Raw genomic sequence first — 24750 nt, 5'->3', positions numbered from 1 at the left:
CTAAAAGCATAAATGCGTAATTGTCATATCATTACAAAGCATTTAGCAATAATTAAAGACAGCTTTTAGCGCGATTTTGCAAAGCGAGATTGATGTAAAGCGGAGTTTTACAAGCTCAATTGCGCATACAAATTTAATTGCTTTATTCCGTTTTCAAGCGTGTAATACGGCAAGAATTCGAAAAAATTGAGACGCGCAATCCAGACGCACGCGCGCGACCTTATTTTATTAAAAGATATTAAAACGTAGAGCGCACGTCGCGCCGCCGAGTGTCTTTAATGAGCGTTACTCGACTATTAAAGCTGAATTAACGGCGCACCTGCCCGTCCTGATAATCGCAAGTCCATTTATGATAATCGACGGCTCGCTAAAATTTCATTCGCTCTTCCATTTAACCGCGCAGTTAAACGAGATAATTAACTTGTAATCGCCTCGGGAACAGGGCACGATTCACATCTCTCTATCGCGCTCCTTAATTGGACAAAATCTCTCTATACGTTTTTTTTTTTTTTTAATAAATTCCAGTGATTGGCGTATCGATCGTCTATGCAAATACTGGGTGGCCATTGAATTTCTAATATTCGCTCTCCAGAAGTAATACTTGCTTCGCAATACTTGGCCCCGACGACAGATCGTACAATTTGAATAAGCGATTTCCTCCAACGCCTACTCGAACGCGATTCTTTACCCTTCCATGTATCTCCCTCTCTCTTTCTACCTCTTCGTACTCTTTGTCCGCGCCGAGCACTTTCGCCGTTTCCACTTTTACCAAATACCGTTCACACTTTTACACTTCCACTTTTCCCTTTCGCCCATTCCATTCCCCCCCCCCCCCTTCCCTTCCATCCACCCCACACTCTCGGCGCAGCCTCGTGAAACACGTACGCGCACTCGTTTCGGACGTTAACGGAAGTCGATTCGGGACTAACGAGCAGACGATCCAATTATAGAATTTTCATCCGGACACATTTGCCAGGCGCGTCGAAGCCTGCTTTTGTATAGTTAAAGCGGACACTTTCGCACCGCGCTCAATCGGGTATTAATCGGAGTGTTTAGCCGATCGATCGCCGATAGCCAGCGAGGTGGTACGCGAAAAATTACTCGACGATTGGCAGATTACGGCGATCATTGACTGGCGCGATATACCAGAATTCCAGCATTTGTATCAAAAAACGATTTATCCCGTTTCATTTTTAATCCCGCAGAATACGCCGTTTCTCAGCGGCGAGCGCGTTCAGTTTTCGTTTGCGTGTGGATCGCATCAATATTTGCGAAAAACATTTTCCAGCGGGATATAAATCGAACGAAACACACAATGTGAAAGAGTTAATAACTCGACGCGCGTGGCATCAAGGCACACACAAAGGCTCGCCTTTGTGATTCATACACATGTGGCAATGTTATCGTCTGTCGTTAATAAACAATACGAATAATTTAAAAAAAAAAAAAAAACACTGTATCGAAAGAGTAAAATAAAAAGAGAAAGGAAGAGAGTATTACAACGCGACGAATGTCGTTTCGCTTTGCGTGCTCTACGAAACAAGCTCCAGATTAAACTTCCAACGACAAGCGTCGTTGGTTACCCTCCTATCAAATTTTCGACGAAAAGCGGTAAGGGATATACGCTGGTTAGCATGGATCCAGGCAATGCACAGGCAACACGTGCGACGTCGTCTAATCTAGCAGATATTTTCCGCAGGCACGAGAACCTGCATGAGGGACAACGAATGGAATCAGGAAGGCGCTGACCCCTTTGCGTCCATATTCAATTTGCATTTAAATATCTGCCAGCTGAGATTTTACAATGAGGTAACTCTCGCCCGTTCTCGCGAATAGGTAATCTTCAGATAATCGATATAGGTTGCATGCAATATACATGTACATATACGAAGAGATATATGTATAGTCATCTTCTTGAATGCTTTTTTTATTCATTTGTCTCGTGTATGTTAATTCTAAGCCATATTAAATATAAAATTGCATTTTATGCAAGTTATAAATCGATATTATTACATGAAACGCAATAATGTATCAATGAAATATCAATTTTGCAAAAATTGCATTATGTATTGGATATAATGCAACCTGTAGATGATACCCTAGATAATAAATAATCCTATTTTCAGTATAATTTCTATTTAAAAATTGTATCTTTACTTTTTTATACAAAGTCGTATTTTTTATAATAATATAAAGTATTTTTTATATATTTTTTTATATCTCTCTCATCTTATAATTCTAAAATATTATAAGAATACGTCGCTTTGTATGTAGATATTTTTTATACATTAATTTAAAAATTTTGAGATCTTTAATGAAATTCTTTCTTGGTCTCGTGACAATGCTCGGACGAAGAGATCAGTCTAAAATGGAATTTCCCTTAAACGTTGAGGGATTTCCTTTTCGAAAATAGCACGGCCGATTAAACGCGCGTTTAGGGTGAATCCACTTACGAAATACTTCTCGTGAAACGCCTTCGAGTCGTAACACCTGCAGGATTAACCTTTCGAATGCGGCTCGCTTAATACAGGAAAGTGAGCAGCTTATTTCGTAAATGAAAATTCTTCGCGCAGGGAGCTCGAGGAAAAGCTCAAAGGCGATTTTATTTCGTAATTCCTTGATTTTCACGAATTTCAGTCTGTAATGTAATCGTACATTTTCAACCATGCGAAACCGCGGCAAGGATAAACGTGGTTGTATTCAAATTACTTAATCAAATTGGAATGCGAGACAAGATTTCGTTATCAAAAAATTTTATGCTCGAAATTTGCATACTTGATTTTTTGCAGCCAAAATCTCATTTTCCAAAGGATAGAGCAATCAGTCAAATAATTTCTCTCACGCGCGCATTTATCTCGGCTTTATATGCGTGTATGTGTTGCAATGTCGTCAATCGTTAGCTGAAGATAAAGTCACAACAAATAACCCGTTGCTGATTAATAGCAATGGCAGTAGTCGATATCTCGCACTAATTTCGGCTCAGAAAAACCTAATTTTTTTATTGGATGACGCGATGCGGTTTATCGGCGCGTCCGAGCCTCGCCGGGATGATGAACGCGACCAAATTTACAAATTTGACTAGTACGAACAGAGCGCGTGATCCAATCAAAAAATCAAATTGGCTATCGCTATCATTTATCTCTTGAACAAACGAAACACCTTTGCAATTGGTAGTTCCTCGCTGATCATGGAAAAATATTGTGCAGTATATATTCGCCATTGGATCCGTGCACGACAATAATAACAAAACTTCGGAGAGAGTGTGAATATTAGTCAAAACGATATACATCAGTAACGAAAATAAAATAAAGCATCTCGTAATTGAAAATTTAACAGAAACATTTAACGATAATGTGTGTATCGTGTATTTCAAAAATTGATATTTTAACGTACGTCTTTCAAATAAATTGAAAAAAACATTCAAACAAAAAAATAAATTAAAAATGATATTTACGTATCAATAACTTTCAACTTGTGTACTTCAAATAACGAATAAATGATCGCTATTGAACGAAAAGTAATTGGCTTGGTAGAGAGAAAATAGCACCTCTGTGTACCATGAATAGTCGAGATAATAGTTCCCATCAGGACATAAAATCGCAAAAGAGTATGTAACGCCAGTTAATAACGGCACTCCAAAATCGTAATGTAAATGTAATTTTACAGTTCAGCAATTTATATTCACGATTTATTAATCCGAATAATAAGAAAATAATATCAACGATCTTAATATTTTGTTTCCGAGACAACAGAAGAAAAAAAAGAAAAAAATTAAGTAAATAAATTAAGTAATAAATTAAGTAATAAAATTAATTAAATTAATGAAAGAAAACCACGATGTGTGAGAGTCCCGAGCTCCCTCGTAATTTTCGTCGAGAAAGAGAATATAAATGAAAATCAGTAAAGCAGGATTTTGATGCCCCTCCTCGATGAAGCGTCATTGCGATAATGTTCAACGCATGACAGACAGATATGCTCTATCCAACATGAGGTAAAATAGTGAAAGGGGTAAAGTGACGTCGACGGGGCGCAGAGGGGGTGGAGGTTGAGGAGTAGTTGTAACAGGATTCCGGTATCGGAGGGTAATTTCACGGTTCGACGCGCAGCCGACTAACCGTCCGACCACTGGACACACATTTCTACCAATCGCACGTGTGTATAGTTGGCATATCCCCTCGTGTGTGGTTATGTCCCGGCGCACACGGTGCTCCAAAGTGCGTATACACGGATGGAGGCTACACGTTTAGAGTTCGGTAGGCCTCCCCCTGGTCGCGTTTAATATCGGCGGTCGTCGCTCGCGGCGCTATGTTTACGTAGTTGGCAAAGCCGCGAAACCATAAAGTTTCCGAACGGCTATGCGAATACGCGGGGTGGGAAGGTGGAGAAGAGAGCGGAGGTGAGATTACAAAATGCTTCCTTGCCCCCGCCGAGTGTGGCGGGGATTAAAGTTTCAATCATCGATGCTGCCCGTATTATTAACGGTCGAAGCGACGAACAAGGAGTTAATGGAGTTTGCGATCTTATCGATTGGCATGTAAATAATGAATGAGCGAGCGTTTAATGCCTGTATTACATTATCCGATTACTGACGGTGGATATTGTGGTGATTTATTATTATGTTAACCGCCAAAATCTCTCTATTATTAGTTCGCTAAATTCTGGTGAAACTGATATAATCGAGATAACACAGAGAACTTTGTTACGTAGTCATACCTCGCATTTTAACATTAAATTAATCTTGTTATATTTAGCGTGAGATATAACATTACACGATCTTCATATGATATTCAACGCTAAAAGATTTATAAAAAAAAAAATGCACAAACTATAATTTTTAAATATTATGAGAGAAGTAAAATTTTCATTATATAATTGTGTTTATAAAATTTATCTTGCTCTTGATATATTAATCATTTAATCTTTTACTATTATTTACATATATAATAAATAATATTAAATTTCATTATAAACAACATGGCGCATATGTGTGCGTATGTGAATATGTCTAAGTATGTAAGTATTAATATATAAGAGATTTAGATGCTCTAAAATGATTAATTTTACCTAAACTGTCTGAGCGAATAAAATTAGAACTTTTAGATTAAAGATAAACGGGTAACAATACAATGTTGATATATAAACTTATATAGGATAACATCAGTGTTAAAAAACATAAGCACATTTACTATAACGAGACCTTTCTCCCGTTAATTATTAATGAACAGTCTGCACATGCAAGTTATGACTATATAATTAATTATCGATGTAGCGAAACGTAGCATCGCATATATTACGCGCCACAGTCATATATTTGCACGTACATTCTACGCGCAATTTTAGAGCCACGAAGCCAGATAGCTTCGCGATAAATCGACGAGGCTATAAATCGAAAACATCGAATCCCGAGAGAAAAAGAAGAGATTCAATGATATTAAAATATCTGTCGTGATTGCACAATGCTCGGCTATTTTGATCGATTCCCTTTCACTTTTATCTCTACAGATTATTTTACGATTATCAAACGCGCGATAATTCTCTTCAAATTACTGCTTAAAATATCTAGAATTATTTTTAATATAAAATATACAGTAAAAAATATACTATATGTAATTGTAAAGAAGCTAATACTAAAAGCTAATACTAATAAACTAGCTTTTAAAATTGGCTGAAAAACTATATTGCATTATGTGTGTATCCTGATACGTGATTAACCTGTCTATATATAGTCGTTCGATCGGAAATACATTTTTCTAGAATTGAAAATCCTTGGACTCGCACCGTATCCTTCTTGCTGACGATACGCCAAGCAAAGCCCCGAAGCCATAAAGCTGCGGTGTAAATCGAGTGCGGGCTCTCGTCGAGTCAGAGAATCGCGCGTATATAAAGTCTCGCGGGAGAAAGAGATTCGATAAAACTAAAATACTCGGACCCGCTGGGTTCGCTAGACGAGATTTCTACATCCGATACATCTGATGCACCTCCTCTTCCTCCGATCATCGAGATGGAACGCTATTTTTGCTCGATGCTAATCCAATGATATACACAGCGATTCACTCGCAATGCAACCGCAGCAGAGCACCAAGTTTTTACACGTTTTTTTCCAAGAGTTTTCTTTTCGTTTTCGTTTATTTTACGTTTCTCTAATAATTTTCCTTTAAATTGAAATGTGGAAAATATGCGAAACATAAAATACGCGACTAACGCCAATGAATAAGACGGATAAGCAAACGGCTTCGAGCATATGCGATACGTTTTAGCGCGCCATGAGTCCAATCAATTGGTTTTGGGATCCGGGTAATGGGCCAATTGGAGGCCCGGCTCATCGCTCGATGAACGATGTTCCGAAACTTGATTATAAAGCACGATCCGCGCGTACGTCCGTACCATCCATCATCCACTCGAAACGAGACTCGTCACGATATCGTAGAATGCGGAGCGAGAAAGGGGGCTCGCTCTCGATAGGAAAGAGAAAGAGATGTCGCGAGGGATTTCAACTCTACACTGCCATTACGTTATATTGTATCTATGCTATGCAGGATGTGCGAGCTTTATAGGAATACCTCGCATTATATGACTTATGGGTTATGATGAGCGCGATGCTGTACGACGAGGTCACGGAAAGAGACAAAGATAGAGAGATAGAGAGAGAGAGAGAGAGAGAGAGAGCGAATTAATCCGCTAGTATTTGTGTACGCATCTATTCATGTGGAAACGGAAAACGATCGCACTGTCGGTCGTCTACATAGCGTCGGTATCGTGCTGCGCTAGAATTAATCGTGAAACGATACGTCCGCCATCGGACGAAATGTCATCAGGACCCCGTGGTGGCCTCCTGGTGAACGCGCGTTCACGTTATCGTCTCGACATTTGCTATCCTATTCGACGATCATTCCGCGACTCTTTATTGCTTCACGATATGAAACTACCGATTACGCTGTACTTTCTATCCATCTCAGAACACAGCATTTATCATTATTTTATGATACTATCATTTATGTATCACAATAATTAGCAATATTTAAAAACAAATATATATTTTAATTAATACATACCGATAAAAATATGCATATAGAAATTCTGATTATTAAAATATTAAAATAAATAATTATAAATAAGACTCATATTAACTCATGTGAAAGAATAATTTTTTTGTTTAATTTTTATACACATTATATATTCTTCGTATAATTTTCAAATAATGTTTATAATTTTGATACAATAATACAGATTGTTTATAATTAAAGTTAATAAAAATGCTTCAGAATAAATAAATGCACATTTAGGATAAAAGATATTCAAAACTGACATTATACATTTCTTTTGTAAGTCAAATTGCACAGTAATTTTATTGCGCGCACAGACTAGACGGCAGGAAATGACTGGAACGACATAGCGCCAGTTAATTACGCTAATTAGATGCGGGCCACTTCGTGCAACATACAGTTATAGTTATCGACACGCTATTGTTTAACGCGTAATTTCAGCCTCGGTGCGCCGTGATTCATCGCGCGAACACAAATTATTTCGCGCCAAAGCTTTCGATTTGCCTGTCATGCACCGCGGCGCGTTTTGTTCGCAGCTCGTTATGGCAAATATCGCGATTCGCGCTGCTTTTATCACCCTATAGTCTCCCTCGTCAATACAAGATCAATATCTAATCAAATGTTGCGCAGTAGTTAGATCGCAAATTCAGTTCGACTGGGATAAAATTTTGCGTTTGATGGGAAACACTATAAAATAATACTTTATAATTATTACAAATCTAAATAAATTCTATTTCCGGACTATAATAAGCATAAATTAATTATTCACAATTTTCCTTTGTAGAAACACTTAATCTTCATTCTATTTAGCAAAGACAGATTCAACGAAAAGTGATATCTTTGTCAAATTTTTCAAATTCCTAAGAGTTTTAAGATGAAAAATTTCTATGTGATCTTGCGCGTATACCTTTGATTATAGATTTAAATTATCTAGAAAAATTAAAAAACTTTGATTCAACAACATAACATTATCCAAATTGCAAATTGAATGAAAACATGAAGAAAATAGACGTTAACACGAGATGTGACATAAAGATCAACCTGCTGAAGAGTGCAATTCGACGCGGCTTGAAATTTATACCATTGACGATCCAGTTACGCAACCGCATACATACACCCTCCCCCATCAATGGGAGAACGAAAGAGTCTCTTCAACGTGTCCTTAGAGAAATCGATATCCCTGCAACTTTAACGTACGAAGCCTAAGCTTCTCGCTGCCGCGAAAATGGAAGCTCACCTTTCGTTCCTCGTAAATCCCAGCGAAATCTTACGAGCCAAGAAGAAACGGAAGAAACATCGCGTGTACATACACAAGCCTCGTCGAGCGCACCGATGCACAAAAGGAGATAGAGAGAGAAAAAAGATGAGAGGGAAACGATACCGCAGCTGTGATGAACAAATGCATTCTCGTTCCGGCGAACAAAGAAGGAACGAAATTCTCCGCAGTTTCGCGTAAAAGTAAACGAAGCGGGAAAACGGACCTGATCGTTTCACTAGCATTCAACCGATCTCGCGAAAACGCCCTGTTCATTCCGTTCATCCGCGTAAATGCGTACGAGGAGACGCGTACGAGCGTGCGAAATCAAGGGCGTTGGACGCTTTACGATGCGATATCCGTAAACCATCCAAGAACAACGTTATTTTTGACATCTTTTACGAGAACGAGACGCACGGGATAACGTCGATTCGCGTGCAACCATCTGTTTCTTATTTGCGACCAAACGATCGGGCCCATATCCATGTACGGATCTATGAGGAAACGACGCGCTAACGCTATCGCACCATGTCGTTCTGGATACACGTGAGAAGCAGGTAAAGATGAAGATAATACTTGTAAAAGATACGACTATCATAACGCCCTATGTTTATACGTTCTACGATGTCTCAACTGAGGTACAAATGTAAAATTGCTGAGATGAAATTGATCGTGGAAAACGTTACGACCATCGACCATTGTATCTTGCGATATAAATTACGGTCGACATGAATTACTTTCCGCAAAATTTCAAATTGTTGATTCAAAATAAAACATTGAGATGCTATGTAAAAGGAGAGATATATACAGAGAGAAAATGTTTTATGCAAAAATAAAAAAATAGTAATAATGATAGTTACATTGAAATTGTAAAATGATTCAAATTGGACTGAAAATTTGAGATTTCAGGAAATATACAGTAATTGAGTGTAGAGCAAGAAAGTTTGCAGAAATTAAGTGAGAATGATCACTTGGAAAGATTTTAATTAAGAGTCCAATCCATTTTCCAATATCCTTCATTACTATATATATATATATATATATATATATATATATATATATATATATATATATATATATACGTATATTATAGAGAAAGTATAATAATATTAAATGGATAAAGAAAAATTAAATTAAGATGCTTTTCTGTTTAAACTTAGTTTCGGAAACCTTTACCTAGAATTTCATCTTACTGATACTCTTCATGATTTACACGGTTGCTACACATCATCCTATATACACAATCGTGACACGTCTGCAGCTGTATTAATCAATGAAATCCGAATGCAAGATCTCTGCGCGTCGAGTTAATATCGGTGATACTCTACTTGGCGTGGCAGGGATGACAAACGCGTGCGAAACGGTCAAGTAGCAAACGTCAGGACCATTTCCTCCTTTCGATCGATCCATCTCTCGCGGCGAATCCGCCTCTGTAGGAGGAAACGGACGATATCGCGACAGAGAACTCGGTACGGACAGTGCGTGTTCGTAACGCATCGGGCGAATTCTCGAGACAGTTTGACAGATGACGCCTTTGCGTCCCTGTTGCGTGCGCGCGCACCGAAAGATTTACGCTCACGCCAAGATATCCTGCACGTGTTAATACGTAGATACGCGTATCCGTGCTCGCGTATCGGCAACAACGGCCCAAGAAATCGCGCTACGATCGAATAAATATTTGCGGATAAGCACGCCGAGATAAACGCGCGCTCGCCTCCTCGTTTTTCGCGTCGGCGTGTTTTCGAGAATAATAAATCTCATTCCGGATCCCGAAGAAATCACTATAAAAGGGGAGCGCGCGACCGATTTTCCATTGAATATTCATCGAACAAAAACTGTGCCAAATAGAGCAAAATGGGAAACTATATATATATAATATATGTAGAACTCTCTAAATAAGTATATATAGGTGGTAGAGATTTACTCTTATGCCCTCATTTGCATTTTATCTCTTCTTACAATTAGCGAAAACTTTATTTGTGTGTAGAGAGATGTCTTCTCGTTAGAAATTAAGCGTTCCCAATAAAAATGCGAATGCAAGTACAAGATCTTATTCGATTAATTCGCAATAAATTGCGTTTAATGTTTAATTAAAACCGGCCTTGATTTTCAGATGTGGTAACGCCTAAATAATGAAGACTAATGAAACAATGGGCGTGTGACAGAAAATGCTATGTACTAACTGCAAATTAATGAAGAGTCTACTCAGACTGTCTCACTAATGATAACAGATCATATTTTATCATTTTCATTATCTTCATTTTTTACTCTTTCCTTTTTTTTTACGAGTTTTTAATCCGATATCGCAATTTTATTCGATCATCTATTCACGAAAAACATACCGATTATCAATTTAAAGATAAGGAAGAATGATTATAACGACCATAAATATTTTTGCATAATTAAGCTAAAGAAAACTTACACAGCAACTTTTATTAAAATGTCCAATATTAATAGCGACAGAGCTGTTTTTTTTTTTTTCTCAAAGATATTTCCCTCGCGTTTATATTACGAAACATATTACTTCTCTCAAAACCACAATAGTTTCCTTTCCCGTATGAAATCTCCGCCTTGCGGTAATAAGAAGAAAACCGATAAGCCAGACTCCGAAATCATTATCGTTTCGAATAACATCGCGGGTCTTTGTACATTCTTTGAACGGGAAGAGAACGGGAATGGGTTTGAGGAACGTAAAGAATAGAGAGATAGGGAAAGTAAGGAGTCGAGATTTCGACGATGACCCGCCGTGGCACGTAAAGGAAAACGAAGCCGGATGAAATAGTCGGTGACTTTTTACTCCCGCGGGACGCGAACAGGGTAAAAGGCAAAGCTACCAAAAGCCGGGCTTTATTGCCTATGATGCCGGGATCTCGTGCGCGGGATGCGAGATTGTTTAGATCCCTCGCCCATAGACCCGGGGATCGTACCGAGACCTAGGGAGCCTATCTAGGATCGTATATACCGCCCGCCCGCAACGGATTATGGTCGTGAAACGGTTCACGTCGTCCGTTTTCGTGGCTCGTAAGCGACGCTTATTGTAAACTTGCACGGGATCGTACAAAGTCCTCTCTCGGTAACGTTTTGTCGTACTTAGGGGGATCGTACTTTTTCAGATCATCTGTCCTGGAGATTGTGTACGACAAAACTGTTATCTTCGTCGCGCGCGCGCACGTGCCGACGATGATACTGGGCATCATTTTTATTAAAGTATGCATGTAGATACGTGAATATCTTTATTAAAGAAAAAAATATAGTTTGTCGTAACTTTTATGAAAATAGTCCCACCAATAAAAAAAACTCTCTGTCTATTTTTCCCTGGGATTTTTTCACATTTTTCATATTGTAAAACAACAGCGCAAGTTTAACAAGCAAATACAGTGGGAAATTTTAATATTCCGTTTTTGCACGCGTGAAGATAAAGTGAAAGTTCATTCAAATTTTTTAGAAGTGGCTTCGGTTTTACTGTAAACCTCATTTAACGCTATTTCAGAGATTTTTCGCGAAATTTTTATGTCTGCACAGTTTATTTGTAAACTGTAAAACGATCCTAATGCATATATATATCTTTTTTTTACGTTTTGTCTACATTTTGTTTTAAAAAAATTGATAGGTGTACTTCATTATTTTGTATATATTCCTCACACATATACGACAAAATTTGTAAACATTTTTCTGTCGCGAAATCGCTTTAGCCGTTGCGTCTGGCGCCGCGTACAAATTGAATAAATAATAACAGTCTGACACACATACATTTTCCATTCTCATAGAGTCACTAGATATTCTACAGGGTTTTTCAATTTTCCGCAGAACGCCTTCCCTGCACAGTTATATGTTATCTCTTCGTTTTTCTCAGGCTCGATGAAGCCATTACATGGCTAAATCGTCGGCAGAATCGAAGATATCAAGACGCATGGAAGTGGGTATCGACCACATTTCCAAGATCACTGCAGTACATTCACATCGACACGACCGTTCTCCGGCCAGTTTCTTCCTTCCTTCCTTCCTTTCCGTTTGCCCTTTTTCCGTCCTATCTCAACCAAGAAGGGGATTTCGTTCCTGTCGATGTGGCAAAAGACGAAACCGAGAAAGGGAACGAGGACACGTTGATCGGTATCGATCGACTCTGCGGAGAGATGCTTAGGAAGCGCAATTGAGATTAGAATCGAATTTGGCCGGATCGTGAAGCGCGTTATCCGAAAGGTGGAGAATTCGCAGAGAGTTCTTTGAAACAGGCGCGTTCTTTATAAACATTCCAAGTCGCGGCTCGATATTCAAATCGGCACAATTCGCGAAATATTCTTATCGTCGCAGACGGGGCGTGTGCTCGCGCGAGAATTTTCAAATCGGCTACTTATCAAAAGTACCCTTATATAGGGGCATATACCCTAGAGGGTGAGGTCCACCCTATTTCATATCCGTCGAGAGTACTTTCGAGAAAGTACTCGGCGGAAATATCCGCGCGACGATCGCGACCAGAGGATGCAAAAACAGGATAGGGTGCATCGATATTCGCCGAGAACTTTGCGCTGTAAAGAACGTTCGTTGTAAAGATCGCGAGTCGCTCTCTCACGACGGCTAAAGTTTGCAGCAAGAATCGTTCTAAGCTAAATTCCCCGGTAGCCGAGAAGTATGCGCGAAAAGAGAGCGCGGCGGAGTGGCGAAGGGGAAGGCGAGCGTAGAAAATGCCAAAGGGAGAGACAGGAAGAAGCGGGCGAGACGCGGGATAGGATTCTGCGGCGCGGCATTAAAAGTTGGCGAGTGCAAAGTTTCTTGCGGGATGATCCCGGTAACGGGCGTGCAGTAGCACTCTTAATCCCGTTACCTGCAGCCAATTTTTTTCCGTTCCTTCTCTTCTTTCTTTTTTTTCTCCGTTTCCTGTGATCCTCTCCAAGAGCGCGTCTTGTCCTCCTCTCCTCACGCGTTCTCTATGTCGTCTTACGCCGCGCTCTTTATGCCGTTCCTTCAGCCTTTCTTATCCGGGCTCTTGCATAATACGTCGCTGTTATCCTTTCCCCTTTTCGTCCTTTAAAATGCACCGTACACCTTTTGTTCTTTCGCTTCGATACGCAAGGAACGCGGAATATTTTTATTGGCCCCGGTATGACGCATATAATGCATACTAATGAAGCCACACACATATATATGAGAGAAAAAATATGTTTCGTATAACTGCTTATACGTAACCGTCGAGTCTTGTTTTCGGAGAGTGCTATTTTTAATGGATCGACAATCCAGTGGCATTTCAAGTCGAAATATACAAGTAATATAAATTATGCTTATTTATAATAATATGTAATAATATGTGAATATATATTTTTCTAATATTATACAAAATGTTGTACACTCTTATCTGTTAACTAATAAAATTGTCAAACATATTTTCTACTACATACTATATAACACATAACTATAAAATTTCAAAAATATATAAAAATAATTTTCTCTAAATGTTATAAGCAAATGCATTCTAGTTACCGAAATACAGCATAAAAGAGATTTTTTTCACAATAAAATGAGGATTCACCCGCCATAAATATAGCAAAATGTAATCAAGCTTCGTGGTTTCCGTCATCCTTGGTATAAACTACGAGGCACGTTCCACACCAGGAAATATAAGCCACCCATCCAAAGCAAATAACAACGAATCACATCCAGTGATATTGAAATAAACATTTAGTGTCACGTGCATATATATACATATTCGTGGCGTCCGTTTTTATTTTCTTTGAATAAAACAAAGCGATTAACGAATACTATTTATGTATGTCAAATAATCGATGCAAGCATAAATTATTGAAAATTATAACATCGTTGCAATGTAGACAAGTTGCAAAATTGCATTGTGTCAAGTATTACGAAGTAATTAGAATATTTTGTCACCTGATATAAAGATACAATTTTCCTAACACTGAGTTGACGTAGAAATTACTTTAGACAAAACTAAGAGAAAATCTGTTTTAATTAAACGTTCTTGAGTCAATTAGCGGCAATTAGTGTCGGGCAAGCAACTTATTACGAGCCTGATTTAATTTCCGAGATGTGAAAGAAAGATATCGTGTCCCCGAAGTTGCTCCAAAGATAACAACACTTTAATTGGCAAAATATTTCGAAATCTGAGATTAAATTTACTTATTTTGAAGAGACTAAATTATTCTGCGAAAGGAATTTCTAGAAATCATAGAAAATATTAGTATATTCGCATATTGTAATCTTTGTGAGAGTCGAGTATGGCCAATTGGCATTTTCTGCTCGTAGCGACCTAGTTTCCATCGTTTTAACCTTACGATTGCTTCGGAGCTAGCGGTTTTAAATTCGGAAGTGATGTCTGACGCTGCTTCTCCATTGGCGGCAGTTCGCTTACCTGATTCCTTTTCCACCATCGCGGAATAAAAGTATCGAGCTACGTAAAAGGTGCAGGAAGCGGGTAGGTACTTGAAATCGAACAAAGGCTTTCACCGTAAAAAGGTACCGTGCGTTTATATCTGCTTGGGAAACCCTTCTTCTGGCTATCATTCCGATTACGCGTCGTTCAGAAGCGACTTCTTTACGATCGACAACGGTGATGCTTGGAATTCGCGCCGGTGAATTCTCAGTCACAAAAATGGCAAAGTAACGCTTGGTAAGCACATTTGCACGAAATTTTTCATGAAAATATTCTTCGAATTTCAGTTTTATAACTTCCACGATTTGTATTATATGAAATTCAGGCAAAAACAAATATCGTTCATTTTTAAAAGTATTAGAAATTAAAAAGCCAATAGTTTTCAAATTACAAGCAATTAAAAATAATAAATTTTAAATTTTAGAGATACACATGTAAACCGATAATGAAAATCTACTTCTTCATTTAGTTTCGAATGGATTTTGGATAATTAAAATCTTTAAAAAAAAAAAATAAACAATATTGACAATGAAAAAAATTATCAAAAAATGTAATTAAATAAATAATAAAGAAAATTTCTTTTCTTTATTATTTTTCCCAAAAATCTCTATACGGAGATAATAAACGAAAAATAAAAAAAACTCAAAGAAACGGGGAACAAAGTAACGTCCGACGCAAGATACATACAATTTTAGAAAATCGTTTAGTTAAGATTTGAGTATCACGATGAGCAAATCTCACGCAAATCTCCGTAAGACAGATGCACGACATATACACGAATCTACGAACTTAGAAATAAAATACGATCCCTCGTACGATTTATGATTTTCTCTCGAGAAATCCCTCGTACACGCCGAAATATGATTCTACTAGAATGCCTGCCGTTGCATTAATATATATTGTTTCCCTCTATCTTCTACTCGCGCGCGACGAATCTTCTGAAATACTTTAGCCTTTTCTACGACTGCAGAAAAATCGTGTCAAGTATATAAATAAGTTCAATACAGACATCGTACTTCATTGGTTTCTAAATGAACAAATTATATTAAGGATAGTCGCTCCCTTTGATGCATAACAATTATTGTCTCCGCAACGCGTCGTCGAGCAAATTACTCGGCAGGAAGACCGGGAAGGAAGTCGGCGCGTCTGAAGCGGAGGAAGACAGGAGATAAAGGAAATGAGAGAAAGACGAGGCTGATCAGCGCGTTGTAATTTAAAAAGTTCCCTCGTCTCCCTGTGAAATTGATAAATCGCGCGAGGTGACTCTTGCCCTCTCTCGCTCTCCCCCCCCCCTCTCCCTTCTCCCCCATCCCCTCACCGTCCTCTCTCCACGGCAAGTCGCCCGCTTCCCATGACGGGTGCTCGGGTGAGCGCAATCACGGATAATCTGCTTCTAGGAGTAATAAGTTGAAAAGTCCATTTTTCTACGGTTCCCGTCTTTCGTACTGCGACTACCCCGACGTCGCATTTACTCCGCGCGATTGCAGCATCTGCGATTCTTTTAATTCTTTGACGGGACGAAGCTTAAATGATTCTCCGAAAGTTTCCCTTCCGCCTGCTTTGCATGATTGCAACGTTATATGATTTTAATCAAAATGTATCGACATATAATGTATCTGAAAAAGAGAAAGATATATACGTAATATTTAAATGTCTATCTTAAAGATTTCTTCCTGAAAGAGTATGGCTTGTAAAATGTGCGAAGAATTTAAATGCGCAAGATAAATTACCTTGAATCACACATGTTTAAAATAACACAGACTTTTTACTTCAGTGGTTATCGTTTAAAAATTTGGAGTCAAAAAACTTGTTTTTTATTACCAACGAAATATAAATATCTCGAAACCGATAATCTCATAGATTTCCCAAAAATAAATTTACGTACGAAATTCGGAAATCGACCCGAGTTTTATCCATACGCTCTAATGTGGAATATGGGATTCTCTATGGATAAAGGAACCACGAAGACGTTTCCTCGTGGGTATTAGCATCATCCCTTTGCCGAAGATTGATGGAGACAGCCTGACAGAACCACCCTCCCGGCCTTCTCTGCTTGCTCGTTCCTCCTTTCTCCCCTACCGTCCTATCGCGCCGACCTTCTTGCATAAAAAAATCCTTCCTCCCGCGATCGCCCCTCTTCGTGGTCAATCTTTTCTATAAATTGCTGTAATCCGTGTCGATATTTATCACGAACTGATTGGAATAAGTGAAGAATATCGTCTAAATGATAGACGTAAGTTAAGGTATATATAAAACTAACAAAATATTTGTTATCGCAATATAAACATATCGTTAAACCGTGATGCGCATCGTGAAGAAAAAAATAACAGACACACATCGCACCAAACGAAAAAAAAAAAATATGATCAAATATTAAACTTCATAAAACTATTACGGTGGCGTTATGACTTTTTCATGGGCGACGCAATGCCATCCTGTCTTGTTCCAAAATCGAATCGAATCGAAATTTCATTCTTTGGAAGAAGCGCATATATCGTGAGTGAAAACGTTCAATGCCATATACGATTCTGCCAGCTCGCATTTTATGCGCATATCGTAGTTCGCATCGTACTCGTGTGTTTTACATTATGGTGATATCTTACCATAATAATACCTGCTGAACTGAAGCAGCACGCTGAAATCTGGCCGTATCGCAATGATACGTACGGTGCAACGTATCGTGAATCAGAATATACGTCTGACTTATTGAACGCAAACTTATTACGAGAATAACTTTAGTGCGTGATATGGATTCATGCACAATCCTCTTCTATCCGCGAATATCTATAAATATATCAGGCACATTCGCCGAATTTATGGCGGGGCCGTTCGCGGAATTTCAAAAGTCAGATTTCCAGCGGCGCGATACATTTCCGTCTTCTCGGCGCATGAAAAGTGGATTTGTCGTCTCGGAGGGGGCTCACTAAATTTTCCAGAACTTATCATCTCGCGAAATATACAGACGCGTAAAGAACCTCACACGCCTCCATACGCCAAGATGTACGTATCGAGTATAAAAGGGGTATATGGCAACCGCCTCTCGCGGAGAATATCGATTGGTGTATTATGCGGACCTAGTTACTTTCGGAGAATACGGTATTGAGACGAGCACGGTAAATCATGATAAAGAGTCAATGCTTTCATTCTTTTTCATTAGAGCATATGCCAATCGCATTCTACTTTCTTCATTCATTATGTTAATAACAATCTAACTATATTAATAAAAATGTAAAGATAAAAATTTCAAGATGCATATTTCACGTATTTAAGTATTTGAAGAGATCAAATAATTCAAAATTTTTTATTAAAAAAATTAAAAGCTCCAGATACGATCAATATTAATGAGTACAAAATATTTTATTTCTAATAATGAGATTTGAAAAAAATCGATATTTTCTTATTTTATAATAAAAAAAATCAAAATTGAAAATATATAGAATTAAAAACTCTATATATATTTTCACGATATTATATATAAATAATCATAAATTTTTGAGTTTCCATAATATTAGTTAAAAAATCTTATAATTATATATAAAAATATGTTATTGCTTATTCAATTTCCGATAAATATTTGCGTTTTACAGCGGTTTAATGAAACCTATTCGAGAAATATGAGTATCCGGTAGCTTAATAGTTTCATAGCAATAGTACATGGCTAAGCGTGGTATGTATTCGATGAGTACAAATTCAGATACATATCGGTGACGTAAAGTGCCTCGAGCAAATAGAGAGCAAATGGGTTAATGGGCTATCTGAAAACGACCGGCTATAGAGAATTCCATGCCTTTGCCAGTAGTTATTGTGGCTCACTATACGTTCCTTCCTCCATTCTCATGTACCCTCATTCTTAGCAAGAGCTCGGCTTCTCTACTCTTATTCAGATCTTTACCCTTCTCTTCTCTCTCTCTCTCTCTCTCTCTCTTTCTTGCACCTTCTCTTTTACTCGTTCAATTATCTTCTCTCGTTCTGTCTTCCTGTCGCGTGTGCACATACAACTATATCCGTTAGTCGATCCGAATGGGAACCTCCGGACCGTTCTCTGTTTACCCGGAAGTTTCGACTGTTCGTTCGAGAACGTAGCCTCGTTTAACCTCGATTCCGCCTATCGAGCTAGAGCATCCGGCCGATTAAAGTCGTCGAACAAGCCGAGGAGAGAAGGTCAAAGTTTCGGCAGTTTGCGTATATCTTCCGTAAGGAATACTAACAATAAAGCGAAGCCTTTCTCTCATGGCACAGCGGATATTCGTGAGTCTATCGGAAGCATTACGAGCCTCCGTTTTGTCAGAAGTTCTACGCTTTGCAATAGAAAATTGCAAATAATTACAATACGCGAATAAACATGGTATATGTATATATATAGATAAGACGATCTTTTATTAAGAATTGTAAATTGTTTACTTTCGAAAATGATACTTACACGTAATTAATCATTCTATCACAATAGCGTCTCTCCCACAGAGAGGCAATAGAGACGAAGAAACGCAGTTACAAAGGCAGCAATCTAGTCAATCGAGTCAATTGAGTGAACGAGCTTAACCGCGCTGGAAACAGAACACTTGCTGGCGGAAAGGAGACGTAGGCAGGCGAAGGATGGGGGAAGAAACAGCAGGATGCGAGGCAGGGCAGACAGGCTAGGAATTTATCATTTCGTAGTTGAAGTGCCGTAGTGGCGACAAGGCTGAAATTGCAGTATTTGGGAGTCGAGTGGAGGCTCGAAAGGAGAGGAATGGAATGGAGATTGGAGGAAAGGAAAAGCGACAGGAATAGAGGACAAGAAGGAGGCAGATTTATGTAGGGAGTATCTAGATGTGGAAAAAGACGAGGCAGACGGAGAAGGAAAGAACAGAGTTAGAGAAAGAGAGAGAGAGAGAGAGAAATAGAAGCAGAATTGTTAGAGAATGCCATTGGAATGCCATTGGAGAGAGGAGCATTCGACGGAAACAAGCTGCGATCGTAAGCGACGATTCTCTGGTAGCCACTCACGTCACCCCCTCCCGCGTATCTTCGTCAACCACCCCCATTCGATGTTCCTCTCTTTCGCTCTTTCCGTGCTGCTGACAGTAGTCGCGTCCCGTTTCTAGTCAGCCTGGCCGCGCGACCGTCTGACTAAACCTCTGCCTACACCACTACCGCAGTGCGACAATTTGATAGCTCGATCGGAGACTGCGAGGTATATATCTTCGCCGCCCTGTCCTCCATCTCCACCTCCTTCGTTTTCCCGCTACCCTCGATCTATCTCAACCTTTGCACATTGGCCAACAAAATCGTTGCATTTGCCGTTCTACCGCCGCGATGCCATTATGCATCTGTCATTGCAGTTCCGCTACGTATCGGCGAGAAAATTTTCGCTTTTCGACTTGATCGCGATTTGGTGATGTCACGAGACAGGAGAAGAGAAATATGACAGTATAAACGATGAATTGTAGCGGCTGTTGAGGTTTATTTATGATTCACCCGTCAACAGATCGTTGCTGTAGAAAAATGTGCTATTAATGCCACGATATCTCTTGATGTATAGTTTTACAATCATCTATGATATTCCTCAAGTCACATCCAAACTTTTTGAATGACATGAGAGATACTTTCTAACTAGGTTGTAACTAAAATTCACATAGACAAAATTATAAAAAATACAAATGTCAAAGTTATCTCCAAACTTTCGATTATTAAAATCACTATTGCAAGTGTACAATTATTTTTCTTATTTTTACGATTCAGAATACAGGGCTACCGAGCCAAAATGCAGAAGACCAGCTCGGGGCTACGTTATTTCGGGAAAGGATGTCCGAGAGGTTAATACTCGACCGAATAGGATTAGGGAACGATAGAATTCCCTATCGACGATCGAATATATCTGCACCCGTCATCCCAAGGATCCCAAGTTCGAGATACGTGCGCGATATATATGCCGCCTCACGTCGTTGACGGAAGGGAGGGGAGAGAGGGAGAGGAATGGGGGGGGCCCAGATGGAAGGGGGTGCCAATAACCCGGCCGTTTCACAAAGGGTCGCGATGGCAGGATGAATCGTCGAAGAGGCACGACGCCGGTGCGCCTTTACCGAAGCAAGGCACCTCAAGGCAATACTCCTTCCAGACCACGCCCCGGATGTCTTTGCCTACTTCGTGTCAATAGAGGCCTTATTAGGATCAACGGTAATTCATCAACGACGATAAAGTTTGTTGATGAGGATTTCAACTATAGGCAGTTGCTCGAAACCGTCGCGAATATCGAAGTTGAGAGTAAAAGATGATAGCGTCTCGCGCAAAAAGTATTGACATTATAAATATCTATTAAAATGATTTAAATCAATCAAAGGGAGTTATATAATTTTCTTAAGAAAGTTATATAATTTCAAAATATATTTTAATTACAAAATTTTGATTATATTCTTGCGTAGATAATATATTTAAGAGAATTATATAATTGTTCATAATTTATTCTAATTGCAAAATTCTGATTATATTTTTATGTAGATAATATATTTAATTCTTTCCATCTTCTTTTAATATACTTTTATTTCTAAAAAAAAAAAATTTCTAAATTTGTATACATATATATAAAATTTTTTTATCATGTCGTTATTTTTCATAATTTTTATATGTGCGATTAATTACGTCATCATATTTCATTAAACATTGTGATTATTAGAAAGCGAATTGATACTATTATATATTCATTATTTTCTTAATATGCAATCAATTATTCAGATTGTCATATGTATCATTCGAGAATTCTTGTCAATTTAAAATAAAGACTTAAATTTTTCAGAAGAAAGAAATACTGCAGCAGAGAACACAAAGCTTCGAAAACTCGTCGAGTACGCAAACACCATGTTCTATGTTTCCGCAACTTTCGACAAACTCTGATCTGTTACACGCGCTTTTCCTGTATAAGACATACCTGTCACTTTTCCTGCAATACTTCTGAATTTTCGCACATATCAACAATTTTAAAATTTCGGTGCCAAATAAAAGATTCGATCAATCCGATTCGATAACGCTCTGTCAAAATATTTTACAAACTAACGATGTGTAACAGCATCATTAAGCTTCTAACTAACTTCCCGACATTATTAGAGACATATGTTTATCGCGATGCGCAAGTTGAAAAACGTGATGAAGAAGATCGGGAGGGGAACACAAACACAATGTCGCTTATCTTCGAGACATTCTGAGACGGTCTCATTAATTTTACGAAGACCCTGCAAGAATCTCGCAGAAGCCTCCGTTGTTTCCTCCGGCTATCATAACACTCTGTCACCCCTTCACACTAGATTCCCCCGTTATTAACGTCACTGTGCAGTCCGCCAGAGTGAAGTACACAAAATGCGGGCAACCTGAAGCCCAGTGACAGGATCCATTAGAAGCGGTTTACTTAGGTCCTTCAAGATTAGCCCCACTCCCACTCGCGACCTCCCGTATCTCTCTTTGTCTTTTGTGATACTTAACACTACGATATAATATAGCAGCAGATATGAAGTCAACAATATTTGTAACACAAATAAATTATAAAGTCAAAAAAATTTGAAATGTTTTTTTTTTTTTTTTTTTTCTTTTGAAAGATGCATTTAATGCAGTTAATTAAATTTTTCTTTATATTAAATTAATTAAAGGCTTGTTTATTGCGTAATGTGTCTCGCATAAAATTCCACTTTTTTCCGCAAATATATTAGTCACGCGTTGTGTTTACTTACAAAATTCATATCCTTTCGATTACGTGTCGTGACTGTGTCGGAATTTCAAACTCGGCGACACATGGCAGGTAATTTAGTATTGCATAATAATAGAACAGCAAAAGGAGAGGTCGGAGGGAAGCCGCCTTTCTCCTTGTACTTCCGCAGTTGCATTGCGGCGTAGAATTCTCATTTACAATGAGATGCTTTAATTAAAAGATTATACTCTGCGTCTCGAGATAACTTTACCCTTGGTAATTCTGATCCGCGTAGTACTAACTTCGTTTTTTTCTTTTTCATTAAATTTCTTTTGCAATATGTATCATTTTCTTATTTTCTTTGTAATTTTTTTTTTTTTAATTACCTAATTACAATTCATCGTTATTGTAATAAACAACACGCGTATCTCTTTTTCAACCATCTATAATTTTAATATCTACAATGACTCGACCGTCTTCGCACCGTTTGAACGATAATTATGATACTATCCTCGTGACAGGCTTCGGAACGCCGTGTCTCCTCCCCGTGCCCCGTCCCCTCTAGGAAAAGCGTTTTACGCAACGCGAACGCGTTAGAAAACCTTTCGGTCTGCCATGAAGATTGATGAGCGAACCTATAGCCGACAGACCTGACGATTCCCTCGCCCAACTTTTTTTTCCCCACTTTTCCCCTCCTTAATAGGTTACGTCACTTGGGGAATGAAAACACCCTGGATAGTAGCATCCGCACGGCACAGTTGGTCGCAACGACAAAAGAAATAAACGTACCTCGCTGTGAACGGAGGGCGCGGTACCCTTCGGTGCTTATAGAGTTTTTTCGTCGTTATCCATTGCCATTACCGGGAGGATAAGATCGTGAGTCGAGTTAGCTACGTAAATTGGCTTAAGGGATTTGTCTCTCGGCGCGCTTAATAGTGCGTGTCATACTCGTTACGTCGTCGGTCAGGAATCGCCTCTGGCTTTCGATGTTGCATATACGCGTCATTGCTAGTCTGCACCGATAAGATACCTCTAATGAGAACCGATCGTGATTCGATGGCAAAGTGACTGTTTAGCGCATCGGATGAAAAAGATCTTCTAATTAAACGAGTAATATAAGTAAAATATTCATAAAAAGAAAATAAATTTTACATTCTTAAAATGTATGTAAAGTTTACGTCAAATACAACTTTGTATTTAAAGTGTATTTAAATAGCTCTATTATTGAAGAGAAAATTATAATCGTGTTTTTTATCTGTGCAAGATTTCACGAATTTAAAATAAACATTGTGTAAAAACTAAATGTAAAGACTAACAATTATTTAAATTCAGAAACTCAGTAATTTAAGATTCATAAACTTTTATGAATAATGTAAGAATTTCAATATACTCTAAAAATAAAAAAAAAAAAATACAACAAAATGAAATACTTGAAATAAGACTAGAATTTAAAAATTCGAAAATAGCGAAACTTAAAGGATCAACAAGTTCCAAATTTCAACAAACGAAATGCTAAAAACTCTATAATCTTTAATCCAAAAAAAATTCGAGTAATCTGAAAACTATATCGATTATATTTAATTTGTGGAATATTCTGTAAATTCAAGTTTATATTTTTATTTTTATCACAATTTTCGCAGAAATTTATATACTAAATTAACGCAAATATATTTTTCAATATTCTGTAAGAATGATAATCATAGCATTTCGTATGGTCAATAAACGAAATAAACAGCGTGATGTGCCATCAAATAAAATCATCAATCCAAATCGTTATGCCCACAAGAAGCAGATTTGCAAATGCGCCATTTCGATCGATCGGCGCGATGCGGGCAAAAGATTGAGATATTTATAAAGGCAATCCCTGTGGGCGCAACGTGAGGGGAAGGATATAAGCCCCGTGATGAGGATTAAGGTTGCGTTTAAGGGCTGTTTACGGTTTCGCAGACGCCACGATATCAGCCTATATGTATAAGCCGCGATGTTGCGGAATTTCGGATCGTGGTTTATGGATAACTGGAAATATATTTAAGGATGGGGAACCTCTAATGCGGATGGTAAGAGTAAACTCCCTCATTGCCGCGCAAGTAGATTGGATAAAGGCTAGCGACCGAAGCGTCTACGATAATGTAATAATAAAATGCTAATACATTACATCTTGCAAAACAAAGCGCTATTTAAAAAAAAAAACTAGCTTTATGACAAATTTTAAAAAATTTGAAGTAGTATAATAGTAATTAATCCTAATATTTTTTTTTTTAAATCATGGTTTTTTCTTGCTCTCTTTCTCTGCTTTTGTGAAAAGTGAACATCGTTAATTGTAAGCGCGTGCTATTGTTAATTTTATAATATATAAGCAATTTTATATGATTCAAATATGGCAATATAAATTGATCTCCTGTGTCTAATTCAGCAT

At 38.2% G+C, this 24750-nt stretch overlaps 2 protein-coding genes and 1 long non-coding RNA gene across 3 annotated transcripts in view; 1 reads left to right on the top strand and 2 right to left on the bottom strand.

Annotated features, from left to right (window-relative positions):
• Positions 1 to 20556, top strand: part of LOC126849483 (uncharacterized) — an 81056-nt gene extending 60500 nt beyond the window's left edge. The window contains exon 3 of the long non-coding RNA XR_007687410.1: positions 20402 to 20556. This is a non-coding gene — a long non-coding RNA (uncharacterized LOC126849483). The remainder of the gene's footprint in view (positions 1 to 20401) is intronic.
• LOC126849482 (ubiquitin-related modifier 1) overlaps positions 1 to 24750 on the bottom strand; it is a 141520-nt gene that overhangs the window by 44212 nt on the left and 72558 nt on the right. The window lies entirely within an intron of this gene.
• LOC126849474 (uncharacterized) overlaps positions 1 to 24750 on the bottom strand; it is a 162073-nt gene that overhangs the window by 136142 nt on the left and 1181 nt on the right. The gene's annotated exons all lie outside the window — the stretch shown is intronic.

The sequence above is a fragment of the Cataglyphis hispanica genome, chromosome 5, assembly GCF_021464435.1.
Source record: "Cataglyphis hispanica isolate Lineage 1 chromosome 5, ULB_Chis1_1.0, whole genome shotgun sequence".
NCBI classification, from domain to species: Eukaryota; Metazoa; Arthropoda; class Insecta; order Hymenoptera; family Formicidae; genus Cataglyphis; species Cataglyphis hispanica.
This window is presented reverse-complemented; position numbering and strand designations above follow the sequence as displayed.